This window comes from Pristis pectinata, chromosome 2 (genome assembly GCF_009764475.1).
Source record: "Pristis pectinata isolate sPriPec2 chromosome 2, sPriPec2.1.pri, whole genome shotgun sequence".
NCBI classification, from domain to species: domain Eukaryota; kingdom Metazoa; phylum Chordata; class Chondrichthyes; order Rhinopristiformes; family Pristidae; genus Pristis; species Pristis pectinata.
Window position 1 is genome coordinate 136,807,649 of NC_067406.1, and position 27,964 is coordinate 136,835,612.

At 41.7% G+C, this 27,964-nt stretch overlaps 1 protein-coding gene across 3 annotated transcripts in view; it reads left to right on the forward strand.

The window, feature by feature from the left end:
* ccser1 (coiled-coil serine-rich protein 1) overlaps positions 1 to 27,964 on the forward strand; it is a 1,189,492-nt gene that overhangs the window by 175,062 nt on the left and 986,466 nt on the right. The gene's annotated exons all lie outside the window — the stretch shown is intronic.

The following is a 27,964-nucleotide window of genomic DNA, read 5'->3' on the forward strand; positions in this document are numbered from 1 at the left end:
GGGTCTTCATGTGATGAAACCTCCAGCAATAAAGTGGAAAGTGCAGATCTGCGAGAGGAATATAGAGGCCTGTGTGAGGTCTAAGTAGGAAAGGAAATCCTTGCACAGAAGGCTGCAGTATACCCAAGTGGTGTTATTCTTCCTGCACTATTACAACAAGGCCCAGTGCAAGCTTGAGGTTCACCCCTGCCTCTTTAATTCTCCATTCCACTAACACTCTGATGTTGCTTTATCTGTTACCACTCTCTGATTGACCCCCCCCCATTAACCCATTTGACCAATGACCCCGACAGTTCCTCCCCACAGCAACCCTGGTCTCACCTTACCACAGATATTCCCCTTTATCCTATGTATTGCTCTCGCCACTTTCTCTGCTACTTCACACATTTTTTTTTAAATTCACCCCCCCCGCCCCCACTTCTGACAAAGAGTCTTTGACTTTGAAACATTGACTCTGATGATGCTGCCTGACCTACTGCGTGTTTCCAGCATGTTCTGCTTTTATTTCAGATTTCTGACACATGCACGATTTTTTTGATTTTCATCAGTACTTCCCTTCCCTTAATCATGAAAGCAAGATGGATTGCAAGTCCTAAAGGTCATTGATAAAACTGTCAGAGAAGGGCAGCTTTGATTCTCCCCACCACTAGTTCATAGTTATTATAGTGGTCCAAATGAGTTTGTTTGAGTCTCTCACATTACTCTTTGATATATGTGAATGTGCTGTTTCCTTACATCCACAGTAGGATTCCAGGTCAAAATTGATAACAGTGTGAAGGACCTTTTCTTGATGTTAAGTTAATAGTGGTCCCAGGATGCTGTGTTCTTTGTTTATTGTTCTCAACTGTTAAAACTTACCAGAAGCCTTCAAAGCTTATGATGCTGAAATAAGTATTGTAAATTGATTCCAGGGGCCTGTATAACTGAGAGGCATGTGAACTTCCAATGTGTTTATGAAGTAAAAGACAAAAAGAAAAAAACTTGAATTTACACGTCTTTCAAGTCTCTTTCTCATACTTATTTAGTCATCGAGTCATTAAAGTCAAAATTGAGTTTATTGTCATTTGCATAAGTACATGTCTGCACAGGTGCAATGAAAAACTTAATTGCAGCAGCATCACAGGCACATGGCATCAGAGACAACATTCACAGGAAAAACATAAATTAAACATAAATTATACAAGGAAGGGCACAGTTAGAACAAATAAAACAGAGAACATTGTGGTGCAAGAGTGGTCAAAGTGGTCATAGTGATGCTCTACTGAGGTAGTGATTAGGGTTGTGCAGGTTGGTTCAAGAACAGAATGGTTGAAGGGAATTAGCTGTTCTTGAATCTGGCGTTGTAGGACTTCAGGCTTCTGTACCTCCTGCCCAATGGTAGCAGAAAGAAGATGGCATGGCCCGGGCGGTGGGGATCTTTGATGATAGATGTTGCCTTCCTGAGGCAGCACCTCACATAGATACTACCGATGGTGTGGAGGGATGTGCCCGTGATGTATTGGGCTGAGTCCACTACTCTCTGCAGCTTCTTACATTCCTGTGCATTCGAATTGCTGTGAGCAGAGAAGCAGGCCCTTTGGCCCACGGAGTTTGTGGCAACCATTTACACTCATCCTACACTGATCCCATTTTATTCTCTTCACATTCCCATCAACTCCTACCCCCTTCCCTCTCAGTTCCACCACTCGCCTACATGGTAGGGGCAAGTGCCAGTGGCTTATTAATTGGAATGGAACGAGAGACGTACAACATTCTATCCTGAGGAAGGCTCCTGACCTGAAATGTTGACTGCCTGCTTTTCTCCACGGATGCTGCCTGGCCTGCTGACTTCCTCCAGCATCATCGTGTTTTTCATTCTGACTAGCTTACTGATATTCACAAAACAATCTGTGTATCCTTTGTGGAGAATATAAAGAAATCAAAGGAGCACTTTAATCCAGCAACTTTAAAAAATAACATAGAGCTGCAGAAAATCAAAAGCATGGAAAGTTATTCGTGATTATGTAATGGTAGTTTTGGTAAGTTTTTTTTAAACAAAGCTTGAAGAAAAAACCTGGTTTATTGATTGGTGAAAAAAATGAATATGCCTGAACCTACTTGTGAGAAAGACAGTCTGATACCAACTTCCATGCAGATGGCAGCATTGAAGGCCAAAGAGCTTTGACCACCCCAGATGATCAGTACTTGACACTGTCATAGAGCTATTGCATTGAGAAGTGTGAAATAAAGCCAGAGTAGAAAGTGAAATGGAAATCACAAAGAACAACAATGTATATTCAAAACAGCCAAGTGCTTTCAATTCCAACAAATGAGTCATATTGCAGCAGTTTGCATATCAAAGATCAAACTGAAGACACAGTGGGATGGATACATAAAACTTCATTCTGTGGAGGTTGACAACAATGAAGAAGCTGGTTTTATCATGCACATACTGCAACTAGGCACAACAAAAACCCAGTGAATCAAGATTTCAGGACCAAGGTCCAAATCCAAAACAAGAACGTTAAATTAACATTGACACAGCTGTGATGTGCTCAGTTAAAAGCCAAGTCACCAACTGACAAGAGTTTCAGCAGGATGACTCTTTGGATGGGCATTGTCCAATTGCAGATGTCTTTGGAAGAAATTCTCCAAACATTGGATCAAATGAAATGAAATATAATGGCTTATATTTGACCCTATCCAAAGCATGATAACAGAATAATCTTGATAGATATGGATCAGATATTTCAGCAGACAGTGAATTGGGGAAATGTGTTCATTTCAGATATGGCAAAGTCACATTGAGATACTCCAGTGAATACATAGAACCATAGAACACTACAGCACAGAAAACAGGCCATTCGGCCTGTTTAGTCTGTGCCGAAACATTATTCTGCTAGTCCCATTGACCTGCACTGTCAATAACCCTTCAGACCTCTCCCATCCATGTATCTGTCCAATTTATTCTTAAAACTTAAGAGTGAACCCGCATTTACCACGTCAGATGGCAGCTCATTCCACACTCCCACCACTCTCTGAGTGAAGAAGTTCCCCCTAATGTTCCCCTAAACCTTTCCCCTTTCACCCTAAAGCCATGTCCTCTTGTACTTATCTCTCCTAATCTAAGTGGAAAGAGCCTACTTGCATTTACTCTGTCTATACCCCTCATAATTTTGTAAACCTCTATCAAATCTCCCCTCATTCTTCTATGCTCCAAGGAATAAAGTCCTAACCTGTTCAATCTTTCCCTGTAACTCAACTCCTGAAGACCTGGCAACGTTCTAGTAAATCTCCTCTGCACCCTTTCAATCTTACTGATATCCTTCCTACAGTTAAGTGACCAGAACTGCACACAATACTCCAAATTTGGCCTCACCAATGTCTTATACAACCTCACCATAACATCCCAACTCCTGTACTCAATAATTTGATTTATAAATGCCAGGATGCCAAAAGCCTTCTTTACAACCCTGTCTACATGTTCAAAGATTCATATGATAGCATTAATGGCACTCGGCACACATTAGTATTAAACCAGGTTTGAATCTTATGGAAACTTAAGCCTAGATCCTTCTGTACTGAAAGGCCAAGATGAACAGGGATAGAATAAGTTGAAAAAGAGTGGTGGGACCAATTAAAGTGACTGCGGTGGTACCAGAGTCAGATGAAACAAGTGATGCTCTGCGGCAATTAAAAGTTGTGGACACAAGCAATATTCACCACCAGCATTGGATACAGAGCTGGCTGGAGCAAAGGTGCACAGAAAATTGGATCTGCTCCATGCTGTGCATAACTCAGCATTGAGCAGATTGGCTGACAAGACTTAACAGTCAAAATGCATAAGGAGCTCTGTTCTTACACCAGAGCCCTTTATGGGATTAAGATGACTCCTAAAATCTTCCAAGCAACTGTGGTTAAAAGTTGACACAAGAGACTGCAGATGCTGGAATCTGGAGCAACAATCTGCTGGAGGAACTCAGCGGGTCGAGCAGCATCTGTGGGAGGAAAGGAATTGTCGACATTTTGGGTCGAAACCCTGCATTAAGTTAAAACTTTACGAGGAACTGACCACTGTTTGTTAATCAGGATAACATTTGAATAACCAAGCATACTAAAGAGTAGAAACTTTGAATTCTGGCAACGATAAAAGCTTACACAGGCTCAATTTGAAACTAAAGAGAAACAAGTGTTTAAAACAACAAGGGGGTGTTTTATCTGCGTCTTAGTGTGTAGTCACAGAGTAACTTAAATAAAGAAAAAATAAAAGTACAAGCCATTATAAAATCTATATCCAATCTAAGTAATTGATGGGAAAGGAGCAATATAATGCATGTTTTCTGCCAAAGTTGGATAGAGCAATCTCATTGCCTCATTATTTTTGGAAAAGGAACTACGGTGGATGTGGGACATAGAACAATACGACACCTATAAAACATGTTGGTCACAACTAGGTAGTGAAGGTCTCCTTGTCCAAAATCAGGTGTGTGCATGTAGAACACTTGGTTCCATTAGGGTTCTACATGATGGATATACAGTCATATTTAGATTATGGGTTCCACTAGATGTTTTTAGATTTTCCACTACCTGCACTTACATCCTCAATATCTCCATGATACCCAGTGTTCATCAACGAGTCAGCAGAGGATAACGCTTGCAGCAGCACCCATTCCAATGGTAAAACACTGAGGATGAATCTGCAGACCATTATTGTTCAGACTTGTTTGGAAGTGAGATGGCTTTTCTTGAAAGAGGAGAAGGGATTAGACCTATTTAAAACAAAATCCATCAGAATTTGCAAAATTGTGTTGAGACTGATGTCTTGGTGATTCATTTGTGATTATTTTTTAGAGAGCAAAACATTGAAGCGTATCTTCAAATGTATGGAAATGCTCTGTGGACGACCTGTGATCCAGTTGTTCTTGTAAATAAATCTTTTTCTTATTTAAATATATGGGTTGAACATCAATGGGCAGCTCTGTGGTGCGACAGTTTCCGCTGCTGTGACTCACCCACAGGTTCGATTCTGACCTCAGACGCTGTCTGTTTGAAGTTCGTGTGTTGTTGCCCTGTGACTCTGCAGATTTCCCCTGGGTACTCCAAGTCCCAAAGACATAATGGTAGATAAATTGGTGACTCTGAATTATCCCTTAGTGTAGGTGGGTGGTAGGAGAGTCAGGTTGGAGCTGATGGAGATATGAGAGAGAAGAGGTTACATGGGACTGGTAGGATTGCTCTGAGAGATGTCACATGCGCTGAATGGCCTCCTTTTGCATAGTAACAAAATATTAGAAAAATAATATGAGTGAAGCTCTTACAACAATTAAAGGGACGATCTCTACTAATGGCTGTACACTCTCATGTTTGGTTGTTAGGCTGTTATTGATGGTTCCCATTGGTTAGTCAGATCGGTACTGATGTGGGATCTTTAGTCATTTTGTGCATCTGCCTTTGTACCAATTTTCGTGTTAGAAATGGAACACTCAGTAAATTTGAGGAGCTGCAGGAAGAACCTACAGTCGCCACACTTTCACTTCATGTGAAGTACTTCTATGATGCTGGGACATTGGACAGGACAGGCCATTTGGCCCATGATGTTGTGCCGATCTTGATGCCAATTTAAATAAAATGTTCTCCACCTGTATATCATCCATATCCCTCCATTCCATTCCTGTTCATGCGTCCATCTAAAACTCCTCCAAACTGCCTGTTTCCGCTACTACCCCAGTAACCTATTCCAGGCACCTCCCACTCTCTGTGTAAAAAAAAATGCCCCTCACGTCTCCTTTAGACTTCCCCCCTCTAACCTTAAAAGCATGTCCTCTGGTGTTTGACATTTCTACCCTGGGGAAAAGATTCTGTCTACCCTATCTTTGGCTCTTGTAATTTTATAAACCTCTATCAGGTCTCCTCTCAGCCTCTCACGCTCTGGGGAGAACAACCCAAGTTGGTCCAATCTTTCCTTGTAGCTCATACCCTCAAATCCAGGCAGCATCCTGGTGAACCGCTTCTGCACCCTTTCCACAGTCTTCACATCCTTCCTATAATGGGTGACCAGAACTGCACACAATACTCCAAGTGTGGTCTGACTAAAGTTTTATACAGCTGCAGCATGACTTCCTTAGTCTAATACTCAACACCCCTACCATTGAAGGCAAGCATGCCATATGCCTTCTTTGCCATCTTATCCACATTCATAGCCACTTTCAGTGAACTATGGACATCGACCCCAAAATCCTATTTTAAATAAATACATGCTATTTATTCATCATTCTCTGCAGGAAATCCATTACCATTAGTAAATCCAAGGGCTTCATTGGAGTTTTCATGACCATTCCTAGCCCAATCAAAGGAAAAGAAGCAGAATTGCATTTATATAGTGCAGTGTACTGAAGGTGATAAATAATAGAATTAGTAAAAACCACAGAAATCTGATGGTGATTCAAGTTAGGTCATGGTTTCACAGAGTCCTACGTCATAGCAACAGGCCCATCAGCCCACCAAAGATACTTTTTCTTGCAGAAGCAAATCTTGCAGTAATGGAGCACATCCTTGTGGTGGCTTACTTCCAGACAGGCAGACCAGTTCTACATTGAAACATTTGCATCAGTGTAAGAGAACAGTTGTTCTCATCCACAATTCTTAAAGGGGCACACACCCATTGGTACATAAACCACTTCTGTTACAGTAATGGTTTGGGATCATCAATTAAACAAAGGTCAGTAGCCCTAAGCATTCTATATAGTGGTATCACCACATTAATATCTACGTCCACAGTTCAGTCTGTTGCCATTACCAACTGAGAATGAATTTCAGGGATTTATTTGGTCATTATAAAATGGCTTTTTTGGGACCTTGCTATGCACAAACTACCTGCCATTTTTCTATATTGCAATTAAGGCTACCCTTTAAAAGCACTTCACTGGCTTTGCAAAGTCGTAAGGAAGGAAGTAACAGGCAGGATGGACAAGGGATTGTTAGTGGATATTGTTTACTTGGATTTTCAGAAGGCCTTTGACAAGGTGCCACACATGAGGCTGCTAAACAAGATAGGAGCCCACGGTATTACAGGAAAGGTACTAGCATGGATAGAAGATTTGCTGACTGGCAGAAGGCAAAGAGTGGGAATAGGGGGCCTTTTCTGGTTGGCTGCCGGTGACTTGTGGTGTTCCGCAGGAGTTGGTGTTGGGTCTGCTACTTTTCACGTTATGTTTTAATGATCTGGACGATGGAATTGATGTCTTTGTGGCCGAATTTGCAGATGATACAAAGATAGGTGGAGGGACAGGTAGTGTTGAGGAAGCAGGGAGTCTGCAGAAGGACTTGGACAGGTTGGGAGAATGGGCAAAGAAGTGGCAGATGGAATACAGCGTAGGGAAGTGTACGGCCATGCACTTTGGTGGAAGGAATAAAGGCGTAGATTATTTTCTAAATGGGGAATGAATTTGGAAATCAGGGCTGCAAAGGGACTTGGGAGTCCTGGTGCAGGATTCCCTAAAAGTTAACTTGCAGGTTGAGTCAGTAGTAAGGAAGGCAAATGCAATGTTAGCATTAATTTCAAGAGAACTGGAATATAAAAGCAAAGATGTAACGCTGAGTCTTCATAAGGCGTTGGTCAGACCACATTGTGAACAGTTTTGGGCCCCATATTGAAGGAAGGATGTGTTTGCATTGGAGAGGGTCTAGATGAGGTTTACAAGAATGATTCCAGGAATGAAAGGGTTAATGTATGAGGAGTGTTTGATGGTTCTGGGCCTGTACTCACTGGAGTTTAGAAGGATGAGGGGATCTCATTGAAACCTACCGAATATTGAAAGGCCTGGATAGAGTGTATGTGGAGAGGATGTTTCTGGTAGTGGGAGAGTCAAGGACCAGAGGGCACAGCCTCAGAATAGGATGTCCCTTTAGAACAGAGATGAGGATGAATTTCTTTAGGCAGAGGGTGGTGAATCTGTGGAATTCATTGCCACAGACAGCTGTGGAGGCCAAGTCATTGGGTATATTTAAAGCAGAGGTTGATAGGTTCTTGATTAGTAAGGGCATCAAAGGTTACAGGGAGAAGGCAGGAGAATGGGGTTGAGAGGGAAAAATAAATCAGCTATGATTGAATGGCAGAGCAGACTTGAAGGGCCAAATGGCCTAATTCTGCTGCTATGTCTTATGGTTCCCCGTAAGTGCAAGTGTAGTTGTTCTTTCTTAAAGCAAAATGACTAGTAACAAACCACTGATTTTTATTAATGAATATTTGAAGGGAAAAATGCCTCCTGGTTATGCATCGTCTGATTATCAACAGATCCGCACAGTATTGCAGTGGGTGAAAGGCAGGATGATATGGGTAAGAGAGGTCCACAAGTATTTAGCATTACAACAATGCTGTCCACGCCTGGAATGTAATTTTTACTCTTGTAATTAAAATATTTAAGAATCGTTCATGGTCTTTTCCAAAGCTTGGGGTCACAATAAGCTAATAGGATGCAGAAGTAAATGGGAAGTGTGAAATTAATCCCATTACAGGATTGCAGGACTGTAGACATCTGCTGGTCAAAATAAAAGCCCCAGAAGTTTACTATTTGTGCATCCTTGCTGTGCAAAAGTCCTCAGATATGTGTGGTTGAAATCCACAGTATCCTTGTACGTTTTACAGTGAACATTATCAAATTGCCTTATCAGACTTTAAAACTCCCGTATGCAAGACTGCCTGTTCAAAATTCAGTTCAAAGTCACAAATATGGAGAAGGATGCAGTCAGCCCACAAGATCTATCTCTGCTCCATGGTAGATCTATTGACTTGGTCTCACTTCCCTGTTTATACTCCATTGCTTCTGTAGATATTTGTCTAACTCGGTTTTGAAGGTTACTGTTGACTATGCTTTCACCACTCCTTCAGTAATATATTTTGTTACTGGCAAGTTGCTGCACATGAAATTTCCCCTCACCTTGCCAATTACATTAAATCTGTGTCTTCTGGTTACCAACCCTTCTGCCATTGAAAATAGCTTCTCCTTAATTACTGTCTCCAAACCACTAATGGGGCTGTTACATTTATTCCACTTCTAAACTTTCAGATTATGCTCTGTTATATATACCGTACTGCAGGCCATTAATACGTACAAAAAATGGGAATGATCCTAACATTAACCCCTATAGATTCTCGATGTGTACCTCGCTCTAGTTCGGGAAACCAACTGTTCACTGCACTTTGCAATCATTTTCTAAATGTTTCATCAATTTTGCCACTGGCATTTTAATTCTGCTGGCTTTGATATGTCGATCACAATATATTTGTTCATTTTACTAAAATGCCTGTATTGTGGCTTTTTAGACAACTTCTTTTCAAAGTCCACAAATCAAATGCATTAATTTTCCTAATTGATCATAACAATAACTGTGGATGCAGAATGAGATGACAGCTGATTTCTCTTCAAGAAAATCCCCTGCTGTTTAAATAGCCTACGGAATCTTTTTCGTCTTCTTGTCAGGGCTGACAGAGGTTTGGTTTCACCCACATGACATTTTGAATTCTTTGTAGGTTAGCAGAATGTTGGTGGGAAATTTTGGAAGTAAAATTTGACTTTGTGGTGATCTGGTAAAATTAGTTCAACTAGGTGCTGCCTGTGGTTCATTAGGTCAAGACATGACCTTGTCTTGTACTTAGGTATGTGGAAGAGGTAGACAGGTTTGATGCTATCCCATTTTTGCTAAAAAACTTTACTGGATTCAGCAAAAGTCTTGTAAGTTTACTCTTCATGTTGGGGTAAGCAATAGTGAGATCAAAGGGTCAAAGCAGAGCAAACATTACACTGTGCCCTGACTGTGAGATTATGTCACATGAGTTATTTTATATTTCCAAATGTCAAATCTGTTTAACATTCATTGTAAGTGGTTATACTTCGAACTAATTAATGACTTCACTGCATTCTTCTGCATATTACTGTTTTTTTTATCTCAATAAGGATCTTATTTTAAATTATGTCCTGTTCTGATATTTAATCTGGTTCATGCTTTGGATGGTGGCTGTAAAGTATTGAATGTTTGCTTTAATGACAGAACGTAGAATATCTGTTGGGTACTAGTTTGCTTTGGTATGATCAGATCCCAGAGATGGCAATCGCTGATCACTCCACCTGAACAGGAATATTCCCTTTGACTCAAAGCACTCAATCATCGCCTACCCTTCAATATGAGTCCAGAAGCTTCTCAGAGTTTGGCTAAGTTAGTGGCACATTGTGTGAGTTGAATCAACCAATTCCATGAACAGGAGGATGTTCCAATGGCATTACATTTCGTGGATTGCATAGATGGTTCACGATTTGAACATATATTGGACTTCCTTTAATTGTATGTTGCTTCTCCAGGTATCCCTAAGCACTTATTGAAATAGTATTTGGTCTTTTATATCCCTGATGAGTGAGTGCAGAATGTACCATCTGTAAGATACACTGCACTAACATGCCAAGTCGTCCTCAACAATGCCCATCCAACCAGCTATGTTATCACCTGGAGAGATAAGGGCAGCAAATGCAAAAGTTCAACAGTATCTTTCATCCAAGTCACAGATCACCCTGACTTGGAAATACATCGCTGTTCCTTCTCTGTTACCGAGTAAAATTCTGTAGCTCTCTACCCATCCGCATTGAGAGTGATGTCAGCACAAGGACTGCAGTAGTTCAAGTGGGTTCCTCACCACCACTTTCTCTGGGGCAGTTGGGGATGGCAATAAATGCCAACCTTGCTGGTCACTCCCACATTTAATCAATGAATGAAAAAGAAAATCTCAACAACGTGGCCCATTTCTTCAGCAACTCAACATGTTCAGGATTGCACTTAATGATACCCTGGGGCGACGAATCTAATAACATTTATAGAATCAATTAAGGTGGAGAGGAATGGCTATTCATCCCACTGTATATCCGTGTTGTACCTGCAGAGCAATCCAGCCATTCCCATTCCCTGACTCCATCCTCAGCCCTGCAAGTTTATTTCCCTTGTGCCCATCCAACTTCATTTTTAAATCATAGATTGTCTCCACTCCCACCACCTTCATAGGCAGTGAATTCCAAGCTATCACCACTTGCTGCCCAAACCTTCCCCTTATTTTCACTGTGTCTGTTCCCCAGAACCTTAAATCTGTGTGTCCTCATACTAGTACTGTCAGCAACTGGAAAAAATTTTTCTTTGTCTACCTTATCTAAACCAGTCAATTTCTTCACCTTATTTCTCTGTGCCAACACCTTGGGCTCTTACTTGGGCACCTGAGCCCACTTTCTTCTGCTTTGTGTTTGCTTGGGAGTTGACTCAAATGATGTTTCTATCAAACGTAAAAATACAAATCTTCAGATACATTATTGGCAAACTCCATATCGGTGCAGATTGTTGACTTGGTTGCTTTCTGTGTGGGTGTTTGTGTGTCTATGTATTTCAGACAGAGAAAATCCTATGTACACTCTTGCCACAATAGTTTCACTTCAGAAGACACTAGTTTTCATACTTCTGCAGTCACAGAGCACTGGAGCACAAAAACAGGCCCTTTGACCTATCATGTCCATTGACTATCCATCTTTACCAATCCCATTTATCAGCACTTGGTCTGCAATGTTCTCTGCCTTGGCAATTTAAGTGCTCTATATTGTGAGAGTATCTGACTCCATCACCTGCTTGGATTTTGTGTTCAGTTATTTATTTATAACAAGTTTAACAAAAGCTTGACTAACTTGGCTTCCCAATTCGGATGTTCCCGAACTGGAAACCATAGATAAACTGGGAGATCCAATCCCTACTGAAGTCTAGGACTGCAGCATTCAAATCAGGTGACCCTGACCTATACAAGAGATCAAGGTACAACCTCCGTAAAGCTATCAGAGATGCCAAGACAATACTAGTCCAAAATCGAGTCACATGTACCACCAGGCTCAAGGACAGCTTATATCCTGCTGTTATAAGATGATTGAACAGTTCCCTTATACGATAAGATGGACTCTTGGCCTCACAATCTACCTCATTATGACTTGCACCTTATTGTCTACCTGCACTGCACTTTCTCTGGAGCTGTTACATTTTATTCTGCATTCTGTTATTTAGAGTTTTCCCCTGTACTACCTCAGTGCACTGTGTAATGAATTGGTCTGTACGATCGGTATGCAAGACAAGTTTTTCACTGTACCTCGGTACATGTGACAATAATAATCCAATTCCAATAACTTTCTTATAGATCGGCAATAAATCCCTGTCAGAGTCAGATTTCAATGCTGTTGATACGAGGCAGAAGGAGATTGAAACAATTAGAACATTTGCTTCTCCCGATCAATGCCCTAAAGTTGCAAGATTGCAACAGTAAAAATCATGGTTTTAATTCCCATTGTGGAGAGCAATGTGGAGAATACTACAGTTCTGGTGTGTGTGTTCTGTATACCTCTAGCCGAGGATGGTGGAAGGAGAGACACAGATCAGTCTGGCTTAGAACTACCTTGGCAGACATAAAGAACTAGCCATGTGTCAATGAGGGAGTGTCGAAAGTCCAGAGGCAATCTGAGTGAATGAAAACAGGTGCCAGAGTAAATTAAAGGAGCATGTGCCAGCAATCCTTAAATTACAAAGGAATCAGTAGAGCACCAAAGGTGGGAGAGAGGTGAATAAATGAGGAAAGAGTTGACAAGCAATCCAACTATCCTTATTGAGGCCAACAGATGGTCAGTTAATTTAGTTTTGTGAGCATGCAGATTGCATCATTTTGCTTTTCTCTTATTTCAAAGAGAAGGATTTTGTGCTTCTGGGACATGTGGAGAATGGAGTTGGTTGACAACCTTGTTTGGACTTGGGATCATCTTGTGCTCCAAGAATGAAGTAGAGATGTGGGTACAGTTGTGATGTGTTTTATGGATTAATATTTACAGAGAAATTCCTCTCCCAAAATGATTAATATAATATGCATACAGTGTTCAAAAAGATATTTCCTTTATATAATAGCCATTTGAATCCAGGACTTCCGAAATGAAATATTGTAATTATTGGTGTAATATTGGAAACAAGTCAAACAATTGTGCACATTAAGCTCCCGCAAAACGCAGTATAATAATCTTAGAGAATGTGTTTATTATAGTGAAAAAGGGATAAGTATTGGCCAGAACACCAGGGAAAATTCCCCTGTTCCTAAATGTTGTGCTGTGGCTTTATATTCATTTGGCAGAGCAGAGGAGGGCTTGGTTTACCATTTCCTTGGAAAGACAACACCTCCAACAATGCAGCACTCCTTCAACACTCAACCCAGATAAGTGTGAAGTGGTTCATTTTGATAGGTCAAATATGTTGGCGGAATATAGTCTTAATGGTAGGACTCTTGGCAGTGTGGAGGATCAGAGGGATCTTGGGGTCCGAGTCCATAGGACGCTCAAAGTGGTGGCGCAGGTTGACTCTGTGGTTAAGAAGGCATATGGTGTATTGTCCTTCATCAATCGGGGAATTGAATTTAGGAGCCGTGAGGTATTGTTGCAGCTGTATAGGTCCCTGGTCAGACCCCACTTGGAGTATTGTGCTCAGTTTTGGTCGCCTCACTACAGGAAAGATGTGGAAGACATAGAGAGGGTGCAGAGGAGATTTACAAGGATGCTGCCTGGGATGTGGAGCATGCCTTATGAAAGCAGGCTGAGGGAACTTGGCCTTTTCTCCTTGGAGAGACGGAGGATGAGGGGGGACCTGATAGAGGTATATAAGATGATGAGAGGTATTGATAGGGTAGATAGTCAGAGGCTTTTCCCCATGGCTGAAATGGTGGCCACAAGAGGACATAGGCTTAAGGTGCTGGGGAGTAGATATAGAGGAGATGTCAGGGGTAAGTTTTTTCCTCAGAGAGCAGTCAGTGTGTGGAATGGGCTGCCGGAAATGGTGGTGGAGGCTGATATGATAGGGTCTTTCAAGAGACTGTTAGATCGGTATATGGAGCTGAGTAAAACAGAGGGCTATGGGTAAGCCTAGTAATTTCTAGGGTAGGGACATGTTCGGCACAACTTTGTGGGCCAAAGGGCCTGAATTGTGCTGTAATTGTTCTATGTTCTATATTTGATTTTTGTGCTTGATGCTCTGAACCCAACTTCAACTGACTCAGGGGCAAAGGTGCCACAGTTCAGCTGGATGTTCCAATCAATTTTTGGATAAGAAAACTTCACATATTCAGATATTACTTCTTTTTACCCTTTTGTCAGTTCATTGTTCTAGTGAGTGATTTACAACGTGGGCTTCGAGTAAGTAGGCACCTCACCAAGTTTTAAACAGTGCTTAAAGAATCCTGGATGAAAATTCTGTACAAAGTATGTTCATTAATATGACTTGTTATCTGTTCATTAACATGTGAGGAGTTCAAGTGACACTTAATAGCCACCATTATAAATTCTAACACTGAGCATCCATCCTGATAAATAGCCTCTAAGAACTTCCTTGCTTTAATGGTATTTCATTGTCATTAATCTATTCTGAGATCATTTATTTCCTGTGCACACTGATCACCACCGGATTTATGTGAGCATGAGGAAGCTGCATCATCAAACTGTTTGGCTTTTCTACAAGTGTTACTCAATTTCCTTCAAATGTGAGAACAGCACAGCACAGTAAAGTATTTGGCCCATCACTGGCCTGATAGCTCTTCAAGTATGAATTATGCAATCACTCACTTGTTTTTCTTACTAAGGTTTCCTGCTTCAGTACATTCCCAGTAGCCACTTGAAACATCATTTTGAACATGCATTTAAGGTGCGGGGGAAAGTTCAAAAGAAATATGCAGGGCAAGTTTCCTTCATGGAGAGAATGGTGGGTGCCTGGAATACACTGCCAGGGGTGGTGGTGGTGGAGGCAGATATGATAGAGGCATTTAAGAGGCTTTTAGAAAGGCATGTGAATATGCAGAAAATGGAGGGATATGGACCATGCGCAGGTAGAAGGGATTAGTGTAATTAGGTGCCATTAGCTTAATTAGTTCCGCACAACATCGTGGGCCGAAGGGTCTGTTCCTGTCCTGTACTGTTACGAGAGGGGGGAAATTCAAAGGAGATGTGTGGGCCAAGTTTTTCACAGATACAGTGATGGGTGCCTGGAATGCGCTGTCAGGGGTGTTATTGGAAGCAAATACAAAAGAAGCATTTAAGAGGTTCTTAGGTAGGCACATGAATGTGAAGAGAATGGAAGGATATGGACATTGTGCAGGTAGAGGGGATTCGCTTAGTTAGGTATTTAATTAGTAGTTTAATTAGTTCAGCACATCATCGTGGACTGAAGGGCCTGTTCCTGTGCTGTACTGTTCCATATTCTATAATTACTCCTTCCACCAGACAGGTTGTTTTGGAGCAGAACATGTTCCTGGATATAAGAAATTTATGTCCTCTCTTCTCCAGTTCCTTTGAAAATTACCATAAATCTTTGTCTTCTCATTTCTACCCCACCATCAGTGGAAGTGGTTTTTATTCATTTAGTCCAATCAAATCCCTTCATGGATTTGACCCCCCCCTCAGTTAAATCTCTGTTGAATCATCTCAACTGAGAGCACTTTCACAACATTCGCGCAAAGGTAGAGCTGCTGCCTCACAGCTCCAGCAACCTGGGTTCAATCCTAACCTCCGGCGCTGTCTGGGTGTGGAGTTTATACCTTCTCCCTGTGACCCATGTGGGTTTCCTCCCAATGCTCCAGTTTTCTCCCACAGCCCAAAGTTGTCCTCCTGTTTACTCGGTAGTGGAATCTGAGGGGTATTGATGCGAATTTATGGATTAGAGTCGCAGAGTGATACAACACAGAAGCAGGCCCTTCAGCCCAACTCGTCCATGCTGATCAAGGTGCCCACCTAAGCTAGTCCCATTTTTCCACATTTGGCTCGTATCCCTCTAAGCCTTTCCTATCTATGTACTTGTCCAAATGCCTTTTAAATGTCGTTATTGTACCTGCCTCAACTGCTTTCTCTAGCAGCTTGTTCCATGTACACGGCACCCTCTGCGTGAAGAAGTTGCCCCTCAGGTCCCTTTTAAATCTTTCCCCTCTCAACTTACACCTTTGCCCTCTAATTTTTAAGACTATGTGTGTTCACCCTATCTATGCCCCTCATGATTTTATACACCTCAATCTCCTACATTCCAAGGAATAAAGTCCTATCCTGCCCAACCTCTCCCTATTACTCAGGCCCTCGAGTCCTGGCAACATTCTTGTAAATCTTCTTTGCACTCTTTCCAGCTTAATGACAACCAAGACTGTACAAAATACTTCATGTGGCCTCACCAACGTCAAGTACAACTGCAATATAACATCCCAACTCTCATACTCAATGCCCTGACTGATGAAGGCCTGCATGCCAAAGGCCTTCTTCACCACCCTTTCTACCTGTGACGCCACTTTCAGCGAACTGTGCACCTATACTCCAAGGTCCCTTCTGTTTCACTACACTCCTCTGGGCCATACCATTCACTATACAAGTCCTACCCTGATTTGGACTTCAAAAAATGCAATACCTCGCACTTATTTGAACTAAACGCCAATTCTCGGCCCACTTGCCGAGCTGATCAAGATACCCCTGTAATTTTTGATAACTTTCTTCACGGTCTACGATGCTACTTATTTTAGTATAATCTGCAAACTTACTAACCACATGGTAATTTCGTGGGGAATGTGCTTGCTTTTATGAGTCAGCTGAAATGCCCTCCTTCTGTGTCATAAGGATATATTGCCAAAGCCTTATACATTTTATCCTCTTTCTGCTGTTCTTTCAGACAATAGGGAGTTTCCGTACAACATTTCACCTTACATTGAATAAACTCTGTAACAAAAACATTTTGAGACCAAGGATCTGTCAACATTTCAGGATCTACCTCATTACTGGCAACAAACGAGGAAGTATTTCTTGCTTGGCTTCTGTGCAAAAACATGAAATGAGACTTAACCAGGCACTTGCAGCGGGCACTGTTCCACAACTAATTTAAAGAGGTGCTGATGGTAAGACCAGGAGCTAGGCATGTAGAATAAGTGGAGCATCTCAACATTGATGAGTTCCAGGTATGATTTCACTCATGCAGGAGACATTTCCTATTGTCCCTCTAGGACTGTGGAGATGAGAGGCTCTCCTGTTTCGAGCTCCTGTCACCAGTAAAATTTGATTAGATTTCATTGCTCCTTTTGGCAACTTCACGATTCCTGTTGTGCTTCCAAGTGATGCAGTTGTCAGAGCTTAACTGCACATCTGATACAAATTTAAACGAGGCAGAGTGGGTGCCTGTGCATTTCCTCAATTGAGGCACAGTTCCCGCATTTTAATATGGTGTGAAAAAAATTTGCCAGACAAACACTATGGTTCACGTCTTAAAAATAGAACAGAAAATCAAAGAGGGATTGTTAATTTTGTGCACAAGCTTAGACTGCATTTGGATTACTTGACATGCATCTGGTTTCCGTGTGATAAAGAGGGAATGGGGAAGCTTGTAAAAAGATTTTCAAGAATTATACTCAACAGAGGTTAGAGCTGGCAGGCTGACAGTCTTTAGGAATGGGCTGGGGACCAACCCAAAAGAGACCTTTATAATTATGACGGAAGTTGATAGGGTCAACATGGATAGTGCGGGAGACAAAACCTGCAACATAAGTGGTTGTAGGTAAATCCGTCATAGAATTCAAAGGAAATTGCCATCACAAAATGTAACTAAAGGCTATGTAATGAAGTTGAGGAGAATAGCATGGATGCTTTTAATGCAAGACTTGTAAGTGTATGGGGAGATAAAAAGATGGAAGGATACATTGAATGGGTGAGATGAGGTCCAGTAGAAAGAGGAAACATGGATCAAGTGGGCTGAGTAATTGGTTTATTATTGTCACATGTACCGAGATACAGCGAAAAGCTTTGTTTTGCATGCCATCCAGACAGATCATTTCATTCAGAAGCAAATTGAGATAGTACAAAAGGAAAACAATAACAGATTGCAGAATTATAGTGTTACAGTTACAGAGAAAATGCTGTGCAGATAGGCAAATAAGGTGCAAGGGCCATGATGAGGTAGATTGAGAGGTCAGGAGTTCATCTTTAGTGTCAAAGAGGTCCATTCAGGAGTCTTATAACAGTGGGATAGAAGCTGTCCTTAAGCCTGATGGTATGTGTTCTCAAGCTTTTTGTATCTTCTGCCCAATGGAAGGGGGTAGAAGAGAGAATGACAGGAGTGGGCGGGGTCCTTGATTATGTTGGCTGCTTTCTTGAGGTAGTGAGAAGTGTAGACAGACTGTTCCTCTGTTTCTAATTACCAGTATTTTCAGTTAACATTGTAGATGTCCAATAACATTGGTTTGAGGTCACCCAAAACTTTGGTTGTGCACCAACATTTACCAAATTGATCACCCATCACACTCATGCAGGAGACATTTCCTATTGTCCCTCTAGGACTGTGGAGATGAGAGGCTCTCCTGTTTCGAGCTTCTGTCACCAGTAAAATTTGATTAGATTTCATTGCTCTTTTTGGCAACTTCACGATTCCTGTTGTGCTTCCAATCACCCATCACACTGGGGTTTGCATGGATTTCCGGTTGAGCTTTGCAACAGTCTTTAAACTTTCATCCTTGTTTTTTAAGTCCCTTTGTGTCCTTGTGCCTTCCTATCCCTGGAATCACTTCCAGTCCCATAATATCCCAAGATATTTATGCCCCTCCTTTAATCCTGACCTTCTGCTCATCTTTTGATTTAATTATTCCACTATTAGTGATCAGGCTTCTGGTCATCTGAGATAATATTTCCTTGTGGGGCGTGGCTTCGGTTTTTAGGGAGTGCTGAGGTATATTTTGTTTATTTAATTATGTTGTGTAGCTGGAAGTCACTGTTAATAATGTGTGAGTGGTACTGCAACTTCAGGCAAGGCTGATAGTAAATATGGACATTGAGAAGCTGTTGCAAAAACATAAGCTGGATCCTCTTTCAAAATCAACGAAGCATCATGTAACCTTGTCACAGAAAGTAGAATCTAGTTATCTGAAATCCTGTTTTGTCTTCAACAATGCAATATTTATTAATAACTGCTCCTCAACTTTTCTGGTGTAACTATTGCCTCAACCCTTTAGATTTTAATTGTTGTTGGAGACTTTTTGCAGAATTTAAAATAAAAATGATTTTTATTTTTTTTTATTTTTGCTACTTTCTTTCTTTCTCATCATTCAGCCTTCCTATCACTCTGGTCATTTCTCTTTCAGCAGCTGAATTCAGCCATTCTGAATGGTACTTCCTTAGTCAGATCACGAACTGATCCTTTGACAGTCCTTCAGCCCGACTGGCTGGGTAACTGCATGGTTGATTGCCCCATTCCCAGAAATACAGTGGGAGATGCCCTGTCAAGTTCCAACAACTGTGGTGTTAAAAGGGACAAAGGCAACTCTAACTAATACACTTGAGGGATCAAGTGGAAGAATTGACAGAACATAGAACAGTCCAGCACAGAACAGGCCCTTTGGCCCACAATGTTGTGCCAACATAGCTATTCCCTCCTACCTACAGAATGCCCATATCCCTCTATTTTCCTCTTATTCATGTGCCCATCCAAGCCCCCTCTTAAAAGCCCCCAATGAATATGCCTCCACCACCCTATCAGGCAACACATTCCAGACATCCACCACTCTCTGAGTAAAAAACGTACCCTTCACGTCTGTTCTGAACCTACCCCCTCTCACCTTAAATGCAAGATATGTTTTGAATCATTAGTAACCTTCTATACTTGTACAGCACGGAAACTGGCTCTTCACCCCACTAAATGCACCGACCATTTATACTAATCCCATTTTATTCTTCTTACATTCCCAAGAACTATCCCCGCCCCCCTCCCCCCCAAATCCTACTACTATAACTGCACTCACTGACATACTAGGGGCAATTTACAGCAGCCAATTAACCCACCAACCTGCCTCTGTTTGGGATGCAGGAGGAAACCCTCGCAGTCACGAGGACAACATCCAAACTCCACACAGGGCCGAAGGTCAGTATCGAACCCAGATCATTGGAACTGTGAAGCAGCTGTTCTGCCAGCTGCACCTGGTGACCTGATGATCAGAGGTGGGAGCTCGTGCCTGTGAACTGTTGGGCTGACAGATTTCAACAATGGAATCACTAGAAGCATTACTATTCCTTGACATTGTGTGCAGACTACCTGTCTGAATCCCTCATTCACTAAACTAATGGCTTTTACTGCTTACCGCTGCACTTTTAAAGCCTTCAGAACCACTTTAAAGCAAAGTCTTCCTCTGAAGTCTGACAGCTAACCCAGTGCATGCTCCCGAAACACGGCATGTAGGAAATCAACCAATCCAGTTATATCCAGCTTTAAATCTGTCTTATTCTTATGTATATTAACAAATTAGAAATTCTTTGTGCATTAGGATCCCTGGCTTTGGAAAAGGCTGAATTGACGCTTGGTTTGATCCTGACAAGTTTAAATTTATTCAAATACAAGTCACAAGCAACAACGATTTGATTGAAGCAGAGTTTTGTTTGAACATTTCTGTGTCTTTTTGTACTCTTGCTTTACAAAGGTACACTACTTCAAAATATCCCACCTTTCAGATATAAAAATAGCCAGAATGATATTGGAGGCAGCTGCAAAGGAATTGTTAGTCTTGATGTCACCTGAAATAACGCTGCAGACTTTGCCTAATGAGAAAAGTGTCTCGGTGGCAAGGATTAATATTTATAGGAAAATTGGAACCTCCGGCTGTATACACAAAGGAGTCTCAGGTCTATCAGTGTTCTAAAATTAGGATTCTGCTCTGAAATGGATTATCAGCTTGTCTCCGCTGTTGAACGCACGGCACTGCATGAGTCCTGCCAACTTCATAGTGTGGGATTTGGGTTTTGAGGAGACGCCTTGCAGGAAGCTGATATTCCACCATTCAATTGGTTTTTTTATTGAATTCAGCCACAGGAATTCTTATAAAGGGAAGGTTTTTTTTGCGTCAAGTGTGTTTCTCTGAAGCACGAAGGCCCCTGATGAGGCCATCTGATGGTCATCAATCATTATGAACCGAAGTTAGCAAAGTACAAAGGATGATGGACATCTTCAATCAGTAAAGAAAAGAAAAAAAAAGTGCATTTCTGCTCTGCCTTTCATGATTTGGGGAAAACCCAAAGTGCTTTACAGCCAGGGATGTACTTTTCATGATTAATTGCTGTTATTATATTGGAAATGTGACAGACCACTTTGGGCACAGTAAGCTGCCACAGAAAGCAATGTGATAATGACTAGATGGCCTCTATTTCAGCAATTGCACTTGACAATCAATATTGGCCAGGCCACTGAAGGAAACACCTTGCTCCTTGGGAGCATACGTAAATGCCGTGCACCTTTTATGTCAAATTGAGGCAGGGAGGCTAAATATCTCATCCAAAAGATGGCACTGTGGACACTGCAAATCCCTCAGTCCTAAATTGAAGTGAAGCCTACATTCTAATGCTGAGGTCTCTGGATTGAGGCTTGAGCGCACTAGCTTTTGACTCAGAGGTGGGAGAGCTTCTAGCTGTTGCTAAGAGAAAATAATGAATGACACAGTGGCACAGCTCAGAGAGCTGCTGCCTCACAGCTCCTGCGACTTGCGTTCAATCATGACCTCTGGTGCTGTCTGTGTGGAGTTTGCATGTTCTCTCTATGACCCCATAGGTTTCCTCCGCGTGGTCCTTTTTCCTCCCACATCCCAAAGACATGCAGGTAGATTTATCAGCCAATGTAAGTTGCTAAGTGCGTAAGTGGGTGGGATAATTGGTGTGAATGTGAGGAGGATAGATCAGAGGGACAGTCGGTGGGAATAGAAGTGATCTGTGAGCTGGAAGAGATTTGATGGACCAAATGTTGTAAGGAAATATGGAAAATCTTGATGTCATACCTACTGGTTAAGCCGAAGTGTGCGCAGGACCAGAATCGGATTTATTATCACTGACTTAAATGATGTGAAACTTGTTGCTTTGTGGCAGCAGTACAGTGTAAAGACATAAATTTACTATAAATTACAAAAATAAATAAATTGTGCAAAAAGGAATAACGAGGTAGTGTTCGTGGGTTGAGGAACTGTTTAGAAATCTGATGTCAGAGGGGAAGAAGCTGTTCCTGAATCATTGAGTGTGGCTCTTCAGGCTCCTGTACCTCCTCCCCGATGGCAGTAACAAGAAGAGGGCATGTCCTGGATGGCGAGGGTCCTTACTGAAAGATGCCGCCTTCTTGAGGCACCGCCTCTTGTCCTCGATTGGGGAGGGCAGTGTGCCAGGGTGGTACCATGGACATGAAGTATCAATATTTGGATGTTAAGTGATTCCATACACATGTATCAATGAAGAGACACAAGAGACTGCAGATGCTGGAATCTATAGCAACAAACAAGATGCTAGAGGAACTCAGTGGATCAGGCAGCATCTGTGGAGAGAAATAGACAGTAGACATTTAAGTGTCCAGATGAAAGATCTTGACCTGTAATGTTGACTGTCCAATTCCTTCCACAGATGCTGTCTGGTCCACTAAGCTGCTCCGGTGTCTTGTTTGTTGCACATGTATCAATGAGTTTGTCTGGAAGTTAAACTTAGAACCAGGGAGGGCCTGTGGTTAAAGCTCGTGCTTTACCCCAGAGCAGACGAGGTTAGGAGGTTTAGTCAGGATATTCCAGCTGATGAGATTTCATGGCTTAAGTCAGGAGAAGCAGTTTCCATTGTAGAAAAATCAAAAGCCCTATAAGACAGATGCAAAGCAATTGGCAGCAGAACCACAGACAAGCATTCACATTAAATAGCAAGTTCCTGTGATCTGGAATAGGCCACCAGAAAATGCACCGTTGGGAGATTCAGTAACAACTCTCAAAGGGAATTGGGTTGAAGGGGGGAAAAATTGCAGGGTTATTGTGAGGAAGGGTATCAGGAGTGGGATTAATCTGACAGCTCTGTATAAGAGCTGCCACAGGCATGAAGGGTGAAAGGAACCTTTAAATTTCAGATGCAGTTGTTAATGGATAATATATTGCTGAGAATTAATGTCTGGTATCCTTATATTAACTGGATAACTTTTACATGAGTATGGTTCATTTTGTCACATCATAACTTTACAAAATTAACCAGTTTTTTTTAAGTTTTAGTATGAAATGAATCTTTTATTCCATCAAATGGTTAAAAGCAAACCATTTACTGAAGAATGTGGCCACTCAGTTTGAATCAGGTACTCTGAATGATCCAAAGATCCAGGAATTTGAGTTCAAATCTCACGGGTGATGGGGTGCCAATCAAGCAGGGTCCTTTTGTTCTGGTTGAATTGAACTTCTCGAGTGTTGTTAGATTAATTTCTCAATACAATGCATTACTAGCATTCAGTGCAAAGGTTGTGGGCACTATCCTGCCTATTACATTGCAAGTTTAACTTTTGAAATTGAGCTAATCAGACTTTTTTTTCTCTTTCTTTTTCACCCTAAACTGAATTCATAACATGGAAGAAAATTGGGGGACAGTAGGTCGGTGGATAAGTTAATGGACTTTCTTCTGGATATCTGGGCTGTTGAACTGGAGGCACGAGTTCAAATCTCAACACAGAACCTGTGGAGTTTATAAATCTTAAGTTAAAAGCTAATGTTAATCGTGATTACTATGAATTTGGTTCACTAATGTCCTTATGAGGAATAAATTTACTGTTCTGACCTGTAGTGGCCTCTGTGGGACTCCACTAATGCGGTTTATGCTTAAGTCAGTCCTTAATTCAGGATAGTTAGGGACAGACTGTGATTGCTAATCCTACCAGTGACATCCATGCCTTTATCAGGGATATTAATATTACAATATACAGTGAAATTTGTATAGTCTGTCACCCTCGGGACTTTGGTAGTATTAGACTGGCGGATTTTCCAGACTATTGGATATTGCTGCTAATAATAAACCAACGCACTTTTAATTCACTTTCTTTTAGTGAAACAGGTGAGTTTAAGGGGAATGTGGAATAAGACTCCAATGATTTTAAAGGAAGTGTTTTGCATGGAGCCCCAGTGATTTTGAAGGGAGCTTGGGAAATGGGGCCCTGGTAGGTTTAAAGGGAAACATCAGGATTTCTGAAAAATCAGACAGCAGATACAGTTTTCCGGTACTTCATTATCATTGGGTCCAAACCCTGGAACTCCCTACCCAATAGTCCTGTGGGAGCATCTTCACCAGAAGGACTTCAGTGGTTCAAAAAGGTGGCTCACCATCACTGACTCAAGAGCAATTAAAGATGGACAGTAAATGCTGGTCTTGCCAGCAACATCCAGAACCTGAGAGTGAATAAAAAAGTACACCCATAATGCTCTCGGTAGTCATGTTGATATTGACTTATTTGCATAAATAAAAACAGGGTACTTTCATGTATATTATTGGAAATATAGCTGTCAATTATGTATACTTTAAGGTCCCACAGGAGCTACTGTGATAATGACTAGGTGATCTGAGTCAAGTTGACTGAGGCTCAAATGTGGGTGAGGATAATGATTAGATCAAACTCCTGTTCCTCTTCCAATATTACATCCAACTGATAGGAGAGGGTCTTGGATTCCAGTCTCATCTGGAAGGGAACACCTTTGGCAGTGCAGCACTCCCTCAGCAGTTCTCTGGTTAGGATCATTATTTTTGCATGTCTGTTCACTTGACCTGGCAGAGTTATAAATAAAGGCTCAGAGTTTATAAATTGCTGTTCACAGCTCTGAGTCAAATCAAAAAGCTTCATTCATAAAATCGTTCAAATTTGCAACAGTGTCCCTTGAAATATCAGGTGACCATAATGTCTCTGAATAGCCATGAAATGGTGCTGGAATACACTATATTGTCTCCGTGAGAGCAAGTACATCTTACACAACGTTGGGCTTATCAATGCGATGCGACTCCCACATTGTAAACCAGTTGAATAAGATATGGTTTGATGCCCTCTCCTGGCCTAATTATGTCCTGCGGCCTTTTACTTTCTACTCTTGAAGGACGTATCCCAAACTTATTGAAATACAAAAAATTCTGATGCATCAACAGATATTCCCCCAAGTGAGACTTTTTGGATCATCACCCACAATTTCAATGTTGCTTGGATTAGAGGGCATATGCGAGAAGGAGAGGTTGGACAAACTTGGGTTGTTTTCTGTGGTGTGGTGGAGACTGGGGGCAAACCTGATAGAAGTTTAAAAGATTATAAGAGGCATAGATGAGTAGATAGCCCATATCTTTTTCCCAGGGTCAACATGTCTAATACTAGAGGGTATGCATTTAAGGTGACAGTGGATAAGTTCATAGGTGATGTGTGGGGCAACTTTTCTTACACAGAATGATGGGTGCTTGGAATGGGCTGGTTGGGTTCATAGTGGAGGCAAATACAATAGCGGTGTTTAAAGCTCTTAGGCACATGAATGTGCAGGGAATGGAAGGATCTGGACATTTTGTCAGGAGAGGGGATTAGTTTAGTTAAGCATTTAATTACTAATTTAATTAGTTCGGCACAATATTGTGGGCCAAAAGGCCTTTTCCTGTGCTGGACTGTTCCATATTCCAATATTTTAAAATATCTTAAGGTGCTTCCGAGGAGTTACAACAAAGAAACATTGACAGTCAGCCACAAACATGGTTGAGTTACTGGACTTGCAGCCAGAGTTCAGCATCATCCATTCAGAGATGATGGGTGAAGCCTCCCAGGACATCTTAGGGAGGAGTTGGGAGGGAGGCTGTGTGTGTTAAATTTAAACACTTAAATCTGGAATTTTCACAAAAGCTAATCCCAGTAACAGTAACAAATAACCCACTCAGTTTACTAATCTCCCTCAGGAAAAAAAATCTATGGCCAATAACTCCAGAAACACCAGGTTTTTTCTGACCCTCAACTACCTCTTCCATTCAGGGCAATTAGGAATGGAGAATAAATCCCTGCTTTGTTCACGTGTCATGACTAAGGGGGAATAAAGAGGTATCTGGGCCGATGACTAAAAGCGAGATCAAATGGGGAGTTTCAGGATTGTCTTGAAAAGTAAAGTGGAGGAATTTAAGGTGCTAAGATTAGAATTTGGGACCTTGGCAGCAGGAATGTTAATTCAGGAATGAACAACAGGCGGTAGAAGAAAGGAGGATGGACGGGTGTGTTGGAATAGTCGGGTGGGTTCCATGGGGGTGACCCACTGGACAAGAAGGTCTCCATTGGATGCTGCACTGGAGTTCAGAGGCAGAACTCTGAGGAGCAGGGTTCAAACCCTTCATCTTCTGCCACTGTTCCAAAGGCTTGCTCCAAAGATAAAGTTTTAACTCTTCTGACTTTGACTGGAAGGAATAATACAAGTTGTTGAAGGACATGAACAGGGGTAGGCTAGCTGGCCCCTCAAGCCTGCTCTGCCCAGTCACTAAGAGCGGCAGGACTGTAATGCTCTGTGAATGCTCTGAGTTAAGAAATGGCAGAATATGTTTGAGACGATGAGGTTTGTGACTCGTGGGTCATGATGACATGGTGGGGGGGGGGGGTTCTTTTGCCTTTGTTGGTGGGAACAGAGGGGAGTTCTGGTGATATATTGTACTGTGACCTGCTAATAGGAAAAGTATGCTTCTTATCCATGGTGTCCTGACTAACACTTTAGCTGTATTAATATTAATGAGATTTTCTGGCCATCATCAAATTGCCATTTGTGGGAGCTTGCTCTGTACCAATTGGCTGCTGTTGTTCCTTTATTACAACAGTGACTACACTTTGCTAGCTGTAACCACTTTGGAATATCTTGAAAAAGCTGTTGTGGAGCTTTAGCAATCCAATTAATTGTTCCACCTCAAAAATGCTCATTATCTATGGGGCAAAATCATTTCCCATCAGAGTGCAGCTGGGGAGCAGGACAATACTGACAATATAAATGTCATTGAATAGTAGTGCATGTCCAAATATTACCATTCAGGCCAGACAAGTTAGTTAATAATAATACTTAGTTAATGTATTGCAACTGTGTTTGAGGTTGTACTTTGAGTGTTATCCCTTTTTACACAATATGCATTTGGGTGGAAATCAACTCCCACTACATATAACAGGTGTGTTGATGTTTACTCAGTGCGCCCTCTGAATGCAGATGTTGGTAAAAGCAGAGAGGGAAATAACCAACTAATTTTTGTTGAAAAGGAAATCTCACTTAGCACGATTTCTTCTGTTGGCAGATTCATCACCCATAAAATAATCACACTTTCTGAAGGTGTGAGCATACAGTTGAAACTGCCCAATAACTGACACACAGAACATTACAGCACAGTAAAGGCCCTTCATCCCACAATGTTGTGCTGACCCTTTAGCCTACTCTAAGATCAATCTAACCCTTCCCTCCCACATAACCCTCCATTTTTCTATCATCCATGTGCCCATCTAAGAGTCTTTTAAATGTTCCCAGTGTATCTGCCTCTACCAGCGCCCCTGACAATATGTTCCACGCACCCATCACTCTCTGTGTAAATAAAAACTTACCTCTGATATCCCCCCGTCCTTTCCTCCAATCATCTTAAAATTATGTCCCCTTGTGTTAGCCATTTCCGTCCTGGGAAAAAGTCTCTGACTGTCCACTCGATCTATGCCTCTTATCATCTTGTACACCTCTATCAAGTCACCTGTCATCCTCCTTCTCTCCAAAGAGAAAAGACCTAGCTCACTCAACCTATCCTCATAAGACATGCTCTCCAATCCAGGTAGCATCCTGGTAAATCTCCTCTGCACCCTTTCTAAAGCTTCCACATCCTTCCTGTAGTGAGGTGACCAGAACTGAACGCAATATTCTGAGTGTGGTCTCACCAGAGTTTTATAGAGCTGCAACATTACCTCACTGCTCTTGAACTCAATTCCCTGACTAATGAAGGCCAACACGCCATATGCCTTCTTAACAATGCTATCAACTTGCACGGCAACTTTGAGGGATCCCTCTGTCCTTCCACACCACCGAGAATCCTGCCAATAAGGCCAGGCAGCATCCGTGGAGAAAAGCAGGCGGTCAAAGTTTCGGGTCAGGACCCTTCTT